The sequence below is a fragment of the Glycine max genome, chromosome 20 (genome assembly GCF_000004515.6).
Source record: "Glycine max cultivar Williams 82 chromosome 20, Glycine_max_v4.0, whole genome shotgun sequence".
NCBI lineage: Eukaryota > Viridiplantae > Streptophyta > Magnoliopsida > Fabales > Fabaceae > Glycine > Glycine max.
The window spans coordinates 23,143,549-23,158,070 of NC_038256.2; the positions used below are offsets into that span (position 1 = coordinate 23,143,549).

Consider the following 14,522-nt stretch of genomic DNA (forward strand, 5'->3'; position numbering starts at 1 on the left):
TGAAAGGACTCTAAGGGAAATGGCTGCACCTGATTTCACCTACGAAAGCTTGTGCATCCAATACCCTGATGAGGATGTCCCATATGTTCTTAAAACTGGACTGATTCATTTGCTTCCAAAGTTTCATGGCCTTGCAGGTGAAGACCCGCACAAACATTTGAAGGAATTTCATATTGTCTGCTCCACCATGAAACCCCCAGATGTCCAAGAGGATCATATATTTCTGAAGGTTTTTCCTCATTCTTTAGAGGGAGTGGCAAATGACTGGTTGTATTACCTTGCTCCACGGTCCATCACGAGCTGGGATGACCTTAAGAGAGTATTCTTAGAAAAAAATTTCCCTGCTTCTAGGACCACAACCATCAAGAAGGATATCTCAGGTATTAGACAACTCAGTGGAGAGAGCCTGTATAAGTACTGGGAGAGATTTAAAAAACTATGTGCCAGTTGCCCTCACCATCAGATTTCAGAGCAGCTTCTTCTCCAATACTTTTACGAAGGACTCAGTAATATGGAGAGAAGTATGATAGATGCTGCCAGTGGTGGAACCCTTGGAGACATGACTCCTGCTGAAGCCAGAAATTTAATTGAGAAGATGGCTTCCAACTCCCAGCAGTTTAGCGCCAGAAATGATGCTATAGTCATTAAAGGAGTGCATGAGGTAGCTACAAACTCAGCTGCATCATCTGAAACTAAGAAGCTTGAAGGCAAACTGGATGCATTGGTTAACTTGGTAACCCAGCTGGCCTTGAACCAGAAATTTGTACCTGTTGCAAGGGTCTGTGGTTTGTGCTCCTCTGCTAACCACCATACAGACCTTTGCCCTTCCATGCAGCAACCAGGAGCAATTGAGCAGCCCGAAGCTTATGCTGCAAACATTTACAATAGACCTCCTCAACCTCAACAGCAAAATCAACCACAATAGAACAATTACGACCTCTCCAGCAACAGATACAACCCTGGATGGAGGAATCACCCTAATCTCAGATGGTCTAGCCCTCTTCAACAACAACAGCAGTCTGCTCCTTCCTTCCAAAATGATGCTGGCCCAAGCAGACCATACATTCCTCCACCAATTCAACAACAACAACAACCCCAGAAACAGCCAACAGTTGAGGCTCCTCCACAACCTTCCCTCGAAGAACTTGTGAGGCAAATGACTATGCAGAACATGCAGTTTCAACAAGAGACCAGAGCCTCCATTCAGAGCTTAACTAATCAGATGGGACAATTGGCTACACAATTGAATCAACAACAGTCCTAGAATTCTGACAAGCTGCCTTCCCAAGCTGTCCAAAATCCCAAAAATGTCAATGCCATTTCATTGAGGTCGGGAAAGCAGCGTCAAGGACCTCAACCCGTAGCACCTTCCTCATCTACAAATGAACCTGCCAAACTTCACTCTACTCCAGAAAAAGGTGATGACAAAAATTTACCTAAAAATTTTTGTGCAGGTGAATCTTCCACTGGTAATTCTGATTTGCAGAAGCAACACATCCCTCCTCTTCCATTCCCTCCAAGAGCAGTTTCCAACAAAAAAATGGAAGAGGCAGAGAAAGAGATCTTGGAAACATTCAGAAAAGTAGAGGTAAACATACCTCTGCTAGATGCAATAAAGCAAATTCCAAGATATGCCAAATTCTTGAAGGAGTTGTGCACTAATAAGAGGAAGCTTAAAGGAAGTGAACGAATTAGCATGGGCAGAAATGTCTCCGCATTGATTGGTAAATCTGTTCCCCAAATTCCTGAAAAATGTAAAGATCTAGGTACATTCAGCATACCTTGTATTATAGGGAATAGTAAGTTCGACAATGTCATGCTAGATTTAGGAGCTTCTGTTAGTGTTATGCCTCTGTCTATTTTTAATTCTCTATCTCTAGGTCCCTTGCACTCAACTGATGTGGTAATTCATTTAGCTAAAAGAAGTGTTGCCTATCCTATTGGTTTCATAGAAGATGTCTTAGTTAGAGTTGGTGAACTGATTTTCCCTATTGATTTTTATATTTTGAATATGGAGGATGGATTTTCTCAAGGATCGGTTCCCATCATTCTAGGCAGACCCTTTATGAAAACTGCTAGAACAAAGATAGATGTTTATGCAGGCACTCTATCCATGGAGTTTGGTGATATAATTGTTCATTTTAATATTCTGGATGCTATGAAATACCCATCTGAAGATCTTTCTGTATTTCATGCTGAAATAATTGACCATGTTGTTAATGAATACATGACTGATCTTTACTCTAATCTGCATGCCTCTCACTCTTCATGCATTGAGTCTGAAATTGTACTTGATCATATGTCTGAATTTTATGCTGAGAGTGAATCTGAAAGTGATATTGATTGCATGTCTGGTGGTGGTGTTTTACCTCTTGAGATTGATTTTATAGAGTCAGATAGGACTAACCATGTTTCAGGAAGTACACATACCTCTGACTTTCTTTATGAGGTACAGGCTGAGAAACCATCTCCTTCTACCACTATCCAGCCGACCACACCAGAATTGAAGCCTCTGCCATCAAATTTAAAATACGCTTACTTGGATGATAGCAAAAGTTTTCCAGTGATTATATCTGCCTCCCTTGCTGATGAGCAAGAGGAGAAGTTGTTGTCTGTTCTCAAGAAGCATAAGAAGGCTATAGGCTGGACCCTGGCGGACATTCCTGGTATTAGCCCATCCACATGTATGCATCGAATAAATTCAGAGGATGGAGCTAAACCAGTAAGACAACCACAGAGAAGACTCAACCTGGTGATTGTTGATGTAGTGAAGAAGGAGATAACCAAGCTTTTGCAAGCTGGAATCATTTATCCTATCTCCGACAGCCAATGGGTGAGTCCCGTCCAGGTAGTCCCGAAGAAGACCGGCCTCACAGTGATAAAAAATGAGAAGGAGGAGCTGATTCCTACTCGGGTGCAGAACAGTTGGAGAGCCTGCATTGACTATAGGAGGTTGAACCAAGTTACCAAAAAGGACCATTTTCCCCTGCCATTCATTGACCAGATGCTTGAGTGCCTGGCAGGTAAATCTCACTACTGTTTCCTTGATGGTTTTTCTGGTTATATGCAAATTACTATTGCTCTTGAGGATCAGGAAAAGACCACATTCACCTGCCCCTTCGGCACTTTTTCCTATAGGAGGATGCCTTTCGGCCTGTGCAATGCCCCTGGTACCTTCCAACGGTGCATGATTAGTATTTTCAGTGATTTCTTAGAAAATTGCATAGAGGTGTTTATGGATGATTTCACTTTATATGGATCCTCTTTTGATGGTTGTTTGGATAGTTTGGAAAAAGTTTTGAATAGATGCATTGAAACTAACCTTGTTCTAAATTTTGAAAAATGTCATTTTATGGTTGAGCAAGGTATAGTTTTAGGCCACATTATTTCCAATAAGGGTATTGAAGTAGATCCTGCAAAAATTTCTGTTATTTCACAATTGCCTTACCCCTCTTGTGTGCGAGAGGTGCGATCTTTTCTCGGTCATGCAGGATTCTACAGGTCCTTATTAAGGGATTTTAGCAAAGTAGCCCTTCCACTGTCCAACTTGTTGCAAAAGGAGGTGGAGTTTGACTTTAATGACAGATGCAAAGAGGCTTTTGATTGCCTCAAAAGAGCACTGACTACCACCCCCATCATCCAGGCACCCGACTGGACAGCCCCTTTTGAGCTTATGTGTGATGCATCAAATTATGCATTGGGGGCTGTCCTTGCTCAGAAAATTGATAAATTGCCCAGGGTGATATATTATGCTTCTAGGACTTTAGATGCTGCCCAAGCGAATTATACTACTACTGAGAAAGAGCTTCTAGCCATAGTTTTTGCTCTTGAAAAATTTCGATCTTATTTGCTTGGTACCCGCATTATTGTTTATACTGACCATGCAGCTCTAAAGTACTTGTTGAAGAAGGCTGATTCTAAGCCTAGGTTGATCTGATGGATGCTCTGGCTTCAAGAGTTTGACTTGGAGATCCGTGATAGGAGCGAAGCACAAAATTTAGTTGCTGATCATTTGAGTCGGATCGAATGTGTATCGGATGCAAATTCACCCATTCGGGATGATTTCCCGGATGATCATTAGTATATACTGTATAGTATTTCTGACTCTCTTTCTACTCCCTGGTTTGCTAACATTGTCAATTATTTAGTTGCTTCTGTTTTTCCTCCCTTAGCATCTAAAGCCCAAAAAGATAAAATTAAAAGTGATGCTAAGCATTTTATTTGGGATGATCCCTACTTGTGGAAATTGTGCAGTGATCAGGTCATTAGACGATGCATTCCAGATCATGAGACTAACTCAGTCCTGCAGTTCTGTCATTCTTCCGCACCGGGAGGTCATCTGGGTGTTCAAAGACAGCTCGCAAAGTGCTTGATTGTGGTTTTTATTGGCCCACCATCTTTAAAGATGCGTGGAAGATCTGCAGCACTTGTGAGCAGTGTCAGAGAGTAGGAAATACACTTACATGGCGACAACAAATGTCTCAGCAACCTATGTTATTCTGTGAGGTGTTTGATGTCTGGGGTATAGATTTCATGGGCCCTTTTCCTGCCTCTTTTGGTTATGTTTACATTCTCCTTGCAGTTGACTATGTTTCAAAATGGGTGGAAGCCAAGCCCACTAGAACTAATGATGCTAAAGTTGTTGCAGATTTTGTCAGGTCTAATCTGTTTTGCAGGTTTGGAGTACCTAAAGCAATTATTAGTGATCAAGGAACCCATTTTTGCAACAGAACAATGCATGCCCTGCTTAAAAAGTACGGGGTGGTACACAGGGTATCCACACCATACCACCCCCAGACCAATAGACAGGCAAAAATTTCTAATAGGGAGATCAAGAGAATTTTAGAGAAGATTGTGCAGCCAAGCAGGAAAGATTGGAGTACCAGGCTTGATGATGCTCTCTGGGCACATCGGACTGCCTACAAAGCACCCATAGGAATGTCTCCTTATCGGGTTGTCTTTGGAAAGGCATGTCATCTTCCCGTGGAAATTGAGCACAAAGCATACTGGGCAGTGAAGACTTGAAACTTCTCTATGGATCAAGCTGGTGAGGAAAGAAAGTTGCAACTGAGTGAGTTAGATGAAATCCGCCTAGAAGCCTACAAGAATGTCAAGTTCTACAAAGAAAAGACCAAGAAGTTCCATGATAGCATGATAGTTAAGAAGGACTTCATGGTTGGGCAAAAAGTGTTATTGTATAATTCTAGGCTTGGACTCATGAGTGGTAAGTTGAGGTCTAAGTGGATTGGTCCTTTTGTTGTTACTAATGTTTTTCCTTATGGTACAGTTGAGATCAAAAGCGACTCCACAAACAAGAGCTTCAAGGTCAACGGACATCGACTTAAGCCATTCCTCACGAAGCCTTCTTTAGTGGATGTAGTGGTGGAAGAGACTTCCTTACTCCACCCTACTCTTCCTCCACCATGACTTAGGGAGTTCTTCTTTTCCTATCTCCTTCTTTGCTTTTATTACACTTGTCCAAAGCTATTTGATGGTTTAATTGTTTTAATCTTTTAATTGTGCTACATTGAGGACAATGTGTTGTTTAAGTATGGGAGGGAGTGTTCTTTGGTTTTGCTAGTTTTGTCAATTTTGTTAATTTGTTAGTTGTGTTAATTTGTTAATGTTGTTAGTTTCGTCGGATTTCTAGTTTAATATTTTGGGTCAATTCTGTGTGCATGTACGACTTTGCATGTTTTTCTTTGAATTATAGGATATGTTCAAGAAATGGGTAATTGTTTTGAAAATAAAAGTTTTTGACATTTTGTGACTTGAAATCTTTGATTCTCCTCTACATGTCATGATAGTTTTGAAAGCTCAATTTGAAAGTGATGAGTTTACCTTTGTGAGAATTTGAGCCATCCATCATCATAATCATTTGGTGTGTTTTGCCCCATTGATTGCTTGCACAATAGCCTTGGCTTGATTCTTGTTGATGTTTCCTAATTCACATGCATATTTGGAAATGATTGAGGCAATTTTGTTCTTATAAGCTTCTAGCCAAATGGACTTACCTTGACTTAATTCCTTTGATAGCCCTTTTGAGCCTTGTTTCCCTTTCCTTGTTTTGAAGCTCATTACAAGCCTTAAGTGAAAAACCATGATATCACCATATCCTTAAGGAATTTTGGAGCTTTGGAGTTGTTTTGGGAATAAGTGTGGGGGTTTTTGTTTCATTGGATAACATGTTTTGTTGGCCATGCTTCATGATATATTTTGAGCCATACTTGATGTACATTGCATATTGGTTAAATGTTGGACATGCTGAATGAGATGTTGTTTCTCAAAGGCTACAGAGTAAAAAAAAAATTAAAAAAAATTCGGAAAAGAAAAAGAAAAGCAGTAAAGTTGAGTGAATAAGATCTTAAATGACAAAAGAATGATGAGACTCTTAGTTCTACTCTTTATGTTTAAATTTTATCTTTACTTCTTTTTATTTTCTTATTTTTTCTTAATATGCACTTATTCCTCATTGCTCCTCTATTCCTTTGGGATTCAGCCACTTATTTCATATTTTTCCATACCTTGTCCTTGGCCCATTACAACCTTAAAAGACCTTTTGATCCTCATGTGCTTGTGTTTATGGGTTGATTGTCAATTTTAGAATCTTGTCAAGTTTATGTGGTGTTTGTTTTCATGGGTGCTTTGAGGGTAAATAGTAGCCTAGACACTTGAGAGATAGAGTGTATATCTTGTGAGGCTTTATCACTTTTCATTCTTGAGCTTATTAACTATTTTGCCATGATTGGGTTGCTTGGATGATTTTCATGAATGTCTTGACTTTTCGGATCTCCTTATGTTAGATGTTACCCATTCCTTTCATTCCTTGATGTTCATTGAGAAATATGTGAATGTTTTCGTTTGTCTCTCTTTGAATATCCGTGGATTTTGTTCTTTGTTTCATTTTGCCCAGGAGTGCAAAAGGTTAAGTATGGGGGGTTTTGATGTGCCATCATTTTCTTCTATTTTCTAAATCCTTTTTGCACCATTTTAATTACTGATTGGTCTTAATTGTCAATTAATTAGGCAGTTTTATTATTTGGGCTCATTTAGCTAATTTGATGTTTTTAATCTAATTTCAGGAATTAATGAAACATTGGGCTTAATCCGGATTTTGGTTGTGGACTTGAAGAGGGCAAATAAAGCAGCGCTTACCTTAGTTAATTTCTAATTAGGAAATTTCGCAATTTTATTTTATGTGGTTCAGTGTTTATTTCATTTTGAGCCAGGGTATTGTAATAGGGCCCAGTGACTTTGAGTGACTCTTTTTAAATAGTAGCCTTGGGATTCGTGCAAGGCTATTCTGTTATGCCATTCATTATTTAGAGCTTTGTTTAGGGTTTTACGTTTTTCTGCTTGGATGCTACTATTCACGTAATGCAATTTTCCATTTTCCACTTCTAATTATAATTTTGCTCTTGTTTCTTCTTCTACTTTCATTTACGTTTCTGTTTTCATTTTCGTTTCTTTCTCATTTACGTTTCTGTTTATTCACGTTTCTGCTTCATGTTTCATTTACGTTTTCTGTTTGAATCCATGGAAGGCTAAATATTCTGGTGTTGTTTCCTTTTGAGGATGAAGCCCAACTCTCTTTGAGGTTTCATTTATAATGTGGTTCCCTGGCAGTTTTCCCTTCACCAGTTAACCCAAATTCGTGAATATTAATCAGTGCACGCTTCGTGTTCGATTAATTGCCTCTGAGCCTAACTTGCGTTCATGCTTAATGGACGAAGGGCTAACTGGTGTATGTGGTGCCTAATCACGTATTGACAACCCTAAGTTGATTTTCGCTTAGTAAATTGAAATAGAGTTGGATTAAGTGGTTAACTGTTAGGGACGAATTCTCCATAACCCAGGGGAAGAGAATGGCTTCTGAATCAAAGGAAACAACCCATTTTTAATATTATTAGTTTCGTATTCTAGTTTACTTGTTCTACTCCTTAATTCACAAAACAAACAAACCCCCCCAATCGTTACTGTTACTGCAAGTATATTATGAACATTTGGTTTATCATTGCTCGTTTTGAAACAACCTAGGATCACTTCCTAGTTACTGCATTTTCATGTTTATTTGATTCAGGTACGGCCTCGATCACCCCAATTTTAGTGTCATATGCTAACTTACTCCCATATCTACTCAACAATGCAATGGTAGCCATAATCCCAGCAAAGATTCCTCAACCTCCATTTTTACAACTCGAATGCAACAAGTGCTTATCATGGAGGAGTTCCAAGGCATTCCGTTGAGCATTCTATGACCCTAAACATAAGGTGCAAAGTCTAATTGATATAGGCTGGCTAAAATTTGAGTAGGATAATTGCTTGTGAATTCTGACATTGTTGAGCGACACTATGTGTGGGGCAATTTGAAGGTTGTTGTTAGATGTCTCCAATGACTCATTAGGATTTTCAAGTTTATGCCACTACTATAAACAAAAGTCACAATGCTAATAAATGGATAAATTTGATGTCCTTGCCTCTCATTCTCTCACAATTACATCTTTGTGTATTTATTTAACATTCATTAGAATGTGAATGTACGTCATTGGTTTGTTTGCTCAAGTGACTTGCACTCCTGAGTTGATCTCCAAGTCTATTCAATCATAAATTGCTCGTTCTACATGTTTGGTGGGGGTGCCATAAACGAGGAGTAAAGTTCAAAACACAAAGAAAAAAATGTTTGATTGACTGTGTTACAAATAAGTATAGACATTCATGTGACCTTTGATGCAATCCTACCCCCCAAGGGTATTGGATAGAAGACTCCAAGAGGCTTGGGCTAGAGCTACTAAAGAAGGCCCTAGGGTTCTCATGAACCTTAGGGTAGATTTTTGAGCTCATGGGTCAAGGTTGGATCCACTCTTCTTTGTAAATATTAGAATAGGTTTTTCCTTCTTTTGAGCCTTGTATTTTGGTCATTCTAGTAGTATAGGGTTTTAGCCTTGTATTTCAGGGCATTTTGAGTAGTCTTTGTAGTAGGGACTTTTTTTTTTTTGTATTTTCATGTATTTTGTCAAGGAGGTGAGCTTAGTTTTTAGATGGGTGTGTGTAGCTAAGCTTTAGCTTCTTAAGGAAGCTTCTCAAGGAGGTGAGCTTAGTTTTTAGATGAGTGTGTGTAGCTAAGCTCTAGCTTCTCAAGGAAGTTTTCTCAAAGGAGCTTCTCAAGGAAGTTTTCTTAAGAAAGCTTCTCCAGGAAACTACCTAGTCTATAAATAGAAGCATGTGTAACACTTGTTGTAACTTTGATGAATGAAAGTCTTATGAGACACACTTCAAAGTTCCACTTCTCTCCCTCTTTTATTCCTTCAATTTCGTGCTCCCCCCTTCTCTCTTTCTTTTCTTCCATTGAAGCATCATCTCCAAGCTTCTTATCCAAGGCTCATCTTGGTGGTGAAGCTCCTTCTTCCATGGCTTATTCCTTAATGGATGGCGCCTCCTCTCACCTCTTTTCCTTTGTCTTCCGCTTCATCTCCATGGTGGAAAATCACCATTAAAGGACCCCATTGAAGCTCAAAGATCCAGCCTCCATAGAAGCCCCACAAGCTAGTTTTCATCAAGTGGTAATCAGAGCACAAGAGCTTCAAGTAGGTGCTCCTTAAACCTCCATTGATTTTTTTTTGCTTTACCTTCTCTTCCATTGTTGTTTCTTCATTTTTTTCTCCATGTATCTCCTCAACATGTCTTGTACTAAATGTTTTTAACATGAGGTGAGTTCAACATACAAAGGAAGGTTGAAAGTAGGCCCAAGGCAATCAATATACCATGCTTAAAAAAAAATCGCTGGTGCTAGCAGCTTGGACATAGAAACTTGTAAAAATTACTGAGAATTGGTTACTTTGAATTTTGAGCTGAAATTTTTACTGAATTTTCTAGACATCTGAAAAAAAGTTATAAAAAAATATCCAGGTGGTTTGGATAAAAGGAAAAAATAAAAAAAATCATACAAGTTGGCAGAAAAATCAGTATCCAAAAAAAAAAGTGAAAGGGAAGTGTGCTTGTTGTTTTGGCTCAAAATTTATTCTATAATTGGTTCCTATCTTATACCAATCTTAGTTCCTAAATTTAAATTGAAAATTACTTTGAAAACAAGTGCCAAAGCTAGAGGTTTGTTGAGTATTTTTTTTATAGTTTTTTTACTCTACTCTAGAGTCATTCTAAGTTTCTCTTTGAGTCCTAGCTTGCTTCTATGTCCTTTTCATTGCTTTAATTGTTGAATAATCCTTGAAAAATTGTCTTGTTAAAAATCCATTGGTTTAGCTTTCATTTCATTTTTTTTTATCTTTGGTTATTGCTTGTCTCTTTGTTTCCTTGTTTGTGGGTTGCCATATAGGGAATTGGAAGGAGGATTGGTGCCATCCCTTGAAGAATTTGAGTCAAGAAGAAAGAGGCCAACCACCTTAAGAGCTATTGGACTAAGAAGCATTCCAAATTCAGTGAATCACCAAAGAGAGAGCAACCACCAAAATTGAGGACCGTTTTGTAATTTTGTAATTTGCAATTTACTTCCCTTCATTGCTTTCAAGTTTTGTAACAAAAAGGTCTTTCATTGGAAGTGTATTGGGAGCCTCCAATAGGTTACGAAACTTCCATTTGTGTGTAATAATTTTAGGCAATTTTTCCATAGGATAGTGAGTGTTTTGTTGGGAACCTTGAATGTGGTCATCCAAACACTCTTAGGATTCACTTAGTTTACATTTCTTGCTTACTTTCATAGCTTATTTCCTTTACCTTCCATTGTCAAACCGCCTAGATAGCTTTCCTTTTACCAATTAGTTTTTTACCTTATCTTTCACACCTCTTTTAGTGTTTATTTTGGCTAGTTTCAACCATAGTTTCTTTTACCTTTTGTTTTCAAACCTCCAACAAGAAAGAACCATAACTTAGGAACCATATGAGTCATCATTCATCTAGTGTTAATGGCAAGGGTACTAGTCATCATTCAATTTCTTGCTCCCCCCTTCTCTCTTTCTTTTCCTCCATTGAAGCATCATCTCCAAGCTTCTTATCCAAGGCTCATCTTGGTGGTGAAGCTCCTTCTTCCATGGCTTATTCCTTAATGGATGGCGCCTCCTCTCACCTCTTTTCCTTTGTCTTCCGCTGCATCTCCATGGTGGAAAATCACCATTAAAGGACCCCACAAGCAAGCTTTCATCAACCTTATTTTATCATTCTTAAAAGTTGTCTTTTTGAGAGAAAAGTGAGTTTGTCAAGAACAAGAGTCATTCCATTTAATCTGTCAATTGAAAATCCTTTAAATATTTATTGTCCTTGAAAATTCATTTTTGAGAACCTGCATAGTTTCTTTCATTTTTCCTTGCTACAAGGTCATGACAAAAGACAACAATAGATACCTCAGAGCCTTACACTGGAGTAATGAGAGGCACCATGCATGAGCCTCAAGCGAACCTAGGGGCATATTAGAAGTTCTCACCCAATGGGTTGAAAACTCGAAAGGGCAGCCTAGGCAAAAATTAGGGTAGTAAAAAAAAGAAAAAAAAAACAATTAGGAGCATGTTTATCAGGGGTTTGGTCCCAAAATCCAAACTACAAAAGTATCTAGTCAAGATTTGAAATGACACATTGTCGTGTTTCAACATCCCAAACACTAATTTATCCCTTGTTACCCCCTCTGAGCCAAAGCATGTTTGTTTTCTAAAAACAACACAAAAAACAACAAAAAAAATAGGAACCTTGGGTAAGAACCACCGCTAAAGTGGCGGGAGGAGCAATGCAAATAACGCATGCATGAAGTTGGGCAACAATGAAAAGAAAAAGAAAATAAAATCCGCCAAAGGCGAGTGAAGAAAAAAAAGAGAGAGAGAGACAAAAGAACTCTAGATTTCAAATGAAAGGAACAAAAGTGCAATAAGGATTAATGTATAAGGCAAAAGGAATAAAGCCCAACCCAAGAGTTGAAATGAACAAAAGTACATGCAAGACTCTCAAGGTTCCTACTCAATATAACCCTTAAATACTCTTTGAGCCTCTCTGATCTTTTCTTTCATAGCCCTCTTACCCCTGACCACGTTACAAGCCCAATAAAGCTCATATGGATCAAGGAATGACTAATTAGGCTTTTAAGTTGGGATTCTGGAATGAAACCCGCACACGCTTATGATTGTTGAATATATATATATATATATATATATATATATATATATATAAAAGAATCCTTGAGGTTTCGCACTTGCACATTTGAGAAGAAAACTCATTCGACCAGGAGCTCGTGGAAAATTCCCAAAGACAATTGTGATAGTAGGGTACATTTGATGTTAGACGCTCATGCAAACTCCTTAGGATTCCTTTTGAATTCAAGGGTGGCCTTTGTTGTATAAATTCTTTCGGGATCAGCCCATGTCATCAAGTTTAGTGGGATGGACAGACCCTTGGCATCACTCTACGATCTTAAATCGTGAAAGTTTCACTTGGTCACATACCAAAGTGTGACAATCCATTGTCATCCTTCAATGGGGCACACGATCGACCCCAAAACCTTATGTTTTCTTGCTATGCAAAATAATCGAAGTTTTTTAAAAAAAAACAAAGGGAAAAACCCTAGGATCAATATTTCGGTTGATTGATTAAATGTCAAACGACTCCATTATCGTCACTCCAAAATTGTCAAGTGATTAAATCAAACAAAACATACATTCTAAGGGAGTCCCTGAAGAGATTTGCAAAAAATAGGATGATGTCTCATAAGTTATCATGTCTTTCAGAAAGAAACATTCAATCTGTATTTTCCACACAAAAAAAAATTAAAAAAAAAATCAAAATCACAAAAATAGGAAAGAATGTCATGAGCATTACATAATTTTCATGTTTCAAAGGCTTTTGCATTACTAGCATTTCAAGATGAAGGTCACATGCATCTACATCCCAAAAATCATGTTCATATTAGGCTATAAGTGCGTAGATTTCTCTTTATATACCAATTTCCCAAATCTAATGTCCTATCTTTTGAGTTTAGGAGGAGAGGCTCTCCCAAAGAGTCAGCCTCTTTCTTTCTCATAAGGTTGAGCCCTTTTGTACTAGTACCTATTGGCTTGTTTCATGGAAATCAACGTCATCCACCTTTATCTTTCATAGGACTCAAAGTCCTTGCTTTTATCTTTCATAGGACTCAAAGTCCTTGCTTTTATCTTTCATAGGATTCAAAGTCCTCGCCTTTATCTTTCATGGGACTCAAAGTCCTCGCCTTTATCTTTCATAGGACTCAAAGTCCTCGCCTTTATCTTTCACAGGACTCAAAGTCCTCGCTTTTATCTTTCACCAGACTCAAAGTCCTCGCCTTTATCTTTCATAGGACTCAAAGTCCTCGCCTTTATCTTTCATAGGACTCAAAGTCTTCTGTCTTTATGCTTTCATAGGACCCAAAGTCCTCTGCCTTTTACATTTCAAAGACTTCAATGTCTTCAGTCATTTACGCTTTCAAAAGACTACAATGTCTTCATTTACATTTCAAAGACTTCAATGTCTTCAGTCATTTACGCTTTCAAAAACTACAATGTCTTCATTTACATTTACAAGACTTCAATGTCTTATATCTTTTACATTTTACAAGACTTCAATGTCTTCTGTCTTTTACACTTTATAAGACTTCAACATTTTCTGTCTTTTATTGGACTCAATGTCCTTGTCTTTGTGCTTCTTAGGACTCAACATCCTCCGTTTCTATGCTTTGAAAAAAAAACTTCAAATGTCTTCTACTCTATAGGACTTCTATGTCCTCCCTTTTTACGTTTTATAGGACTCCAATGTCCTTTTGTTTACAGGTTTTTCTTCCTTGGTTTTTGCCAGTTGCCCAGTCAAATAGCAAGGTCACTCGAACGAAATTAATGTCCTTATCTTTACTTCCCTTTTATTTCCAATAAAAGATAAGTAAAGAGGGGCAATTGTCATACCCTAATTTCACCAAAGGATTATCATTCGTTGATCTTTTGATCCTTGCTAGTCAACTTACGCTGTTAAACGCCAATTACAATGCGAAACAGATGATCATTCAGTGTTTTGATCAAAAATGTGAAAGATACCAAAAAGGAGGGGCAAAAGGGTTTTTTTATTGAGTTTCTTGGACCCTAGCTCGCCTAGGCTAGCCTCTGGCTCGCCTGGGCCCTCAAATGACTTTAGGGTGAAGGAACCAGCTCGCCTGGGCGAGCTGCCATGGTCCTAGGTGCCCTTTTTTCTATAAATAGGCATGAAGGGGAGCTGAGGAAGGGGTTCCAGCATTAAGAAATGGATAGAATTTAGACAACTAAGAAAGAAGAAGAAGAAACAAAGCCAAGGCGTTGCTGAATCGCGACTATGATCATTCCTTACTTTGTTCCTTGTTCTGTGTTCTTCATGTGACCGTCGGTTAGTTTTGTTTTTTAGATTTAAATGTGATCTATGTACCCTTAGGGGTCCCCCTTGTTATTATGTGCACATCCATCTTCCCCATCTATCATCGGCGATCTCCTTTTTCTTTGTAAAGTTCAATCTTAACCGATCACTAGTGTTGTAAAGTTGTCTTTAAAGAGATT

At 38.4% G+C, this 14,522-nt stretch overlaps 1 non-coding gene across 1 annotated transcript; it reads right to left on the reverse strand.

The window, feature by feature from the left end:
- Window positions 1–358: 358 nt before the first annotated feature.
- On the reverse strand, window positions 359–465 carry LOC113000819 (small nucleolar RNA R71). Its single transcript, XR_003266140.1, has one exon. It is a non-coding gene; the product is annotated as a small nucleolar RNA R71 (small nucleolar RNA).
- Between the last annotated feature and the right edge of the window lie 14,057 nt (window positions 466–14,522).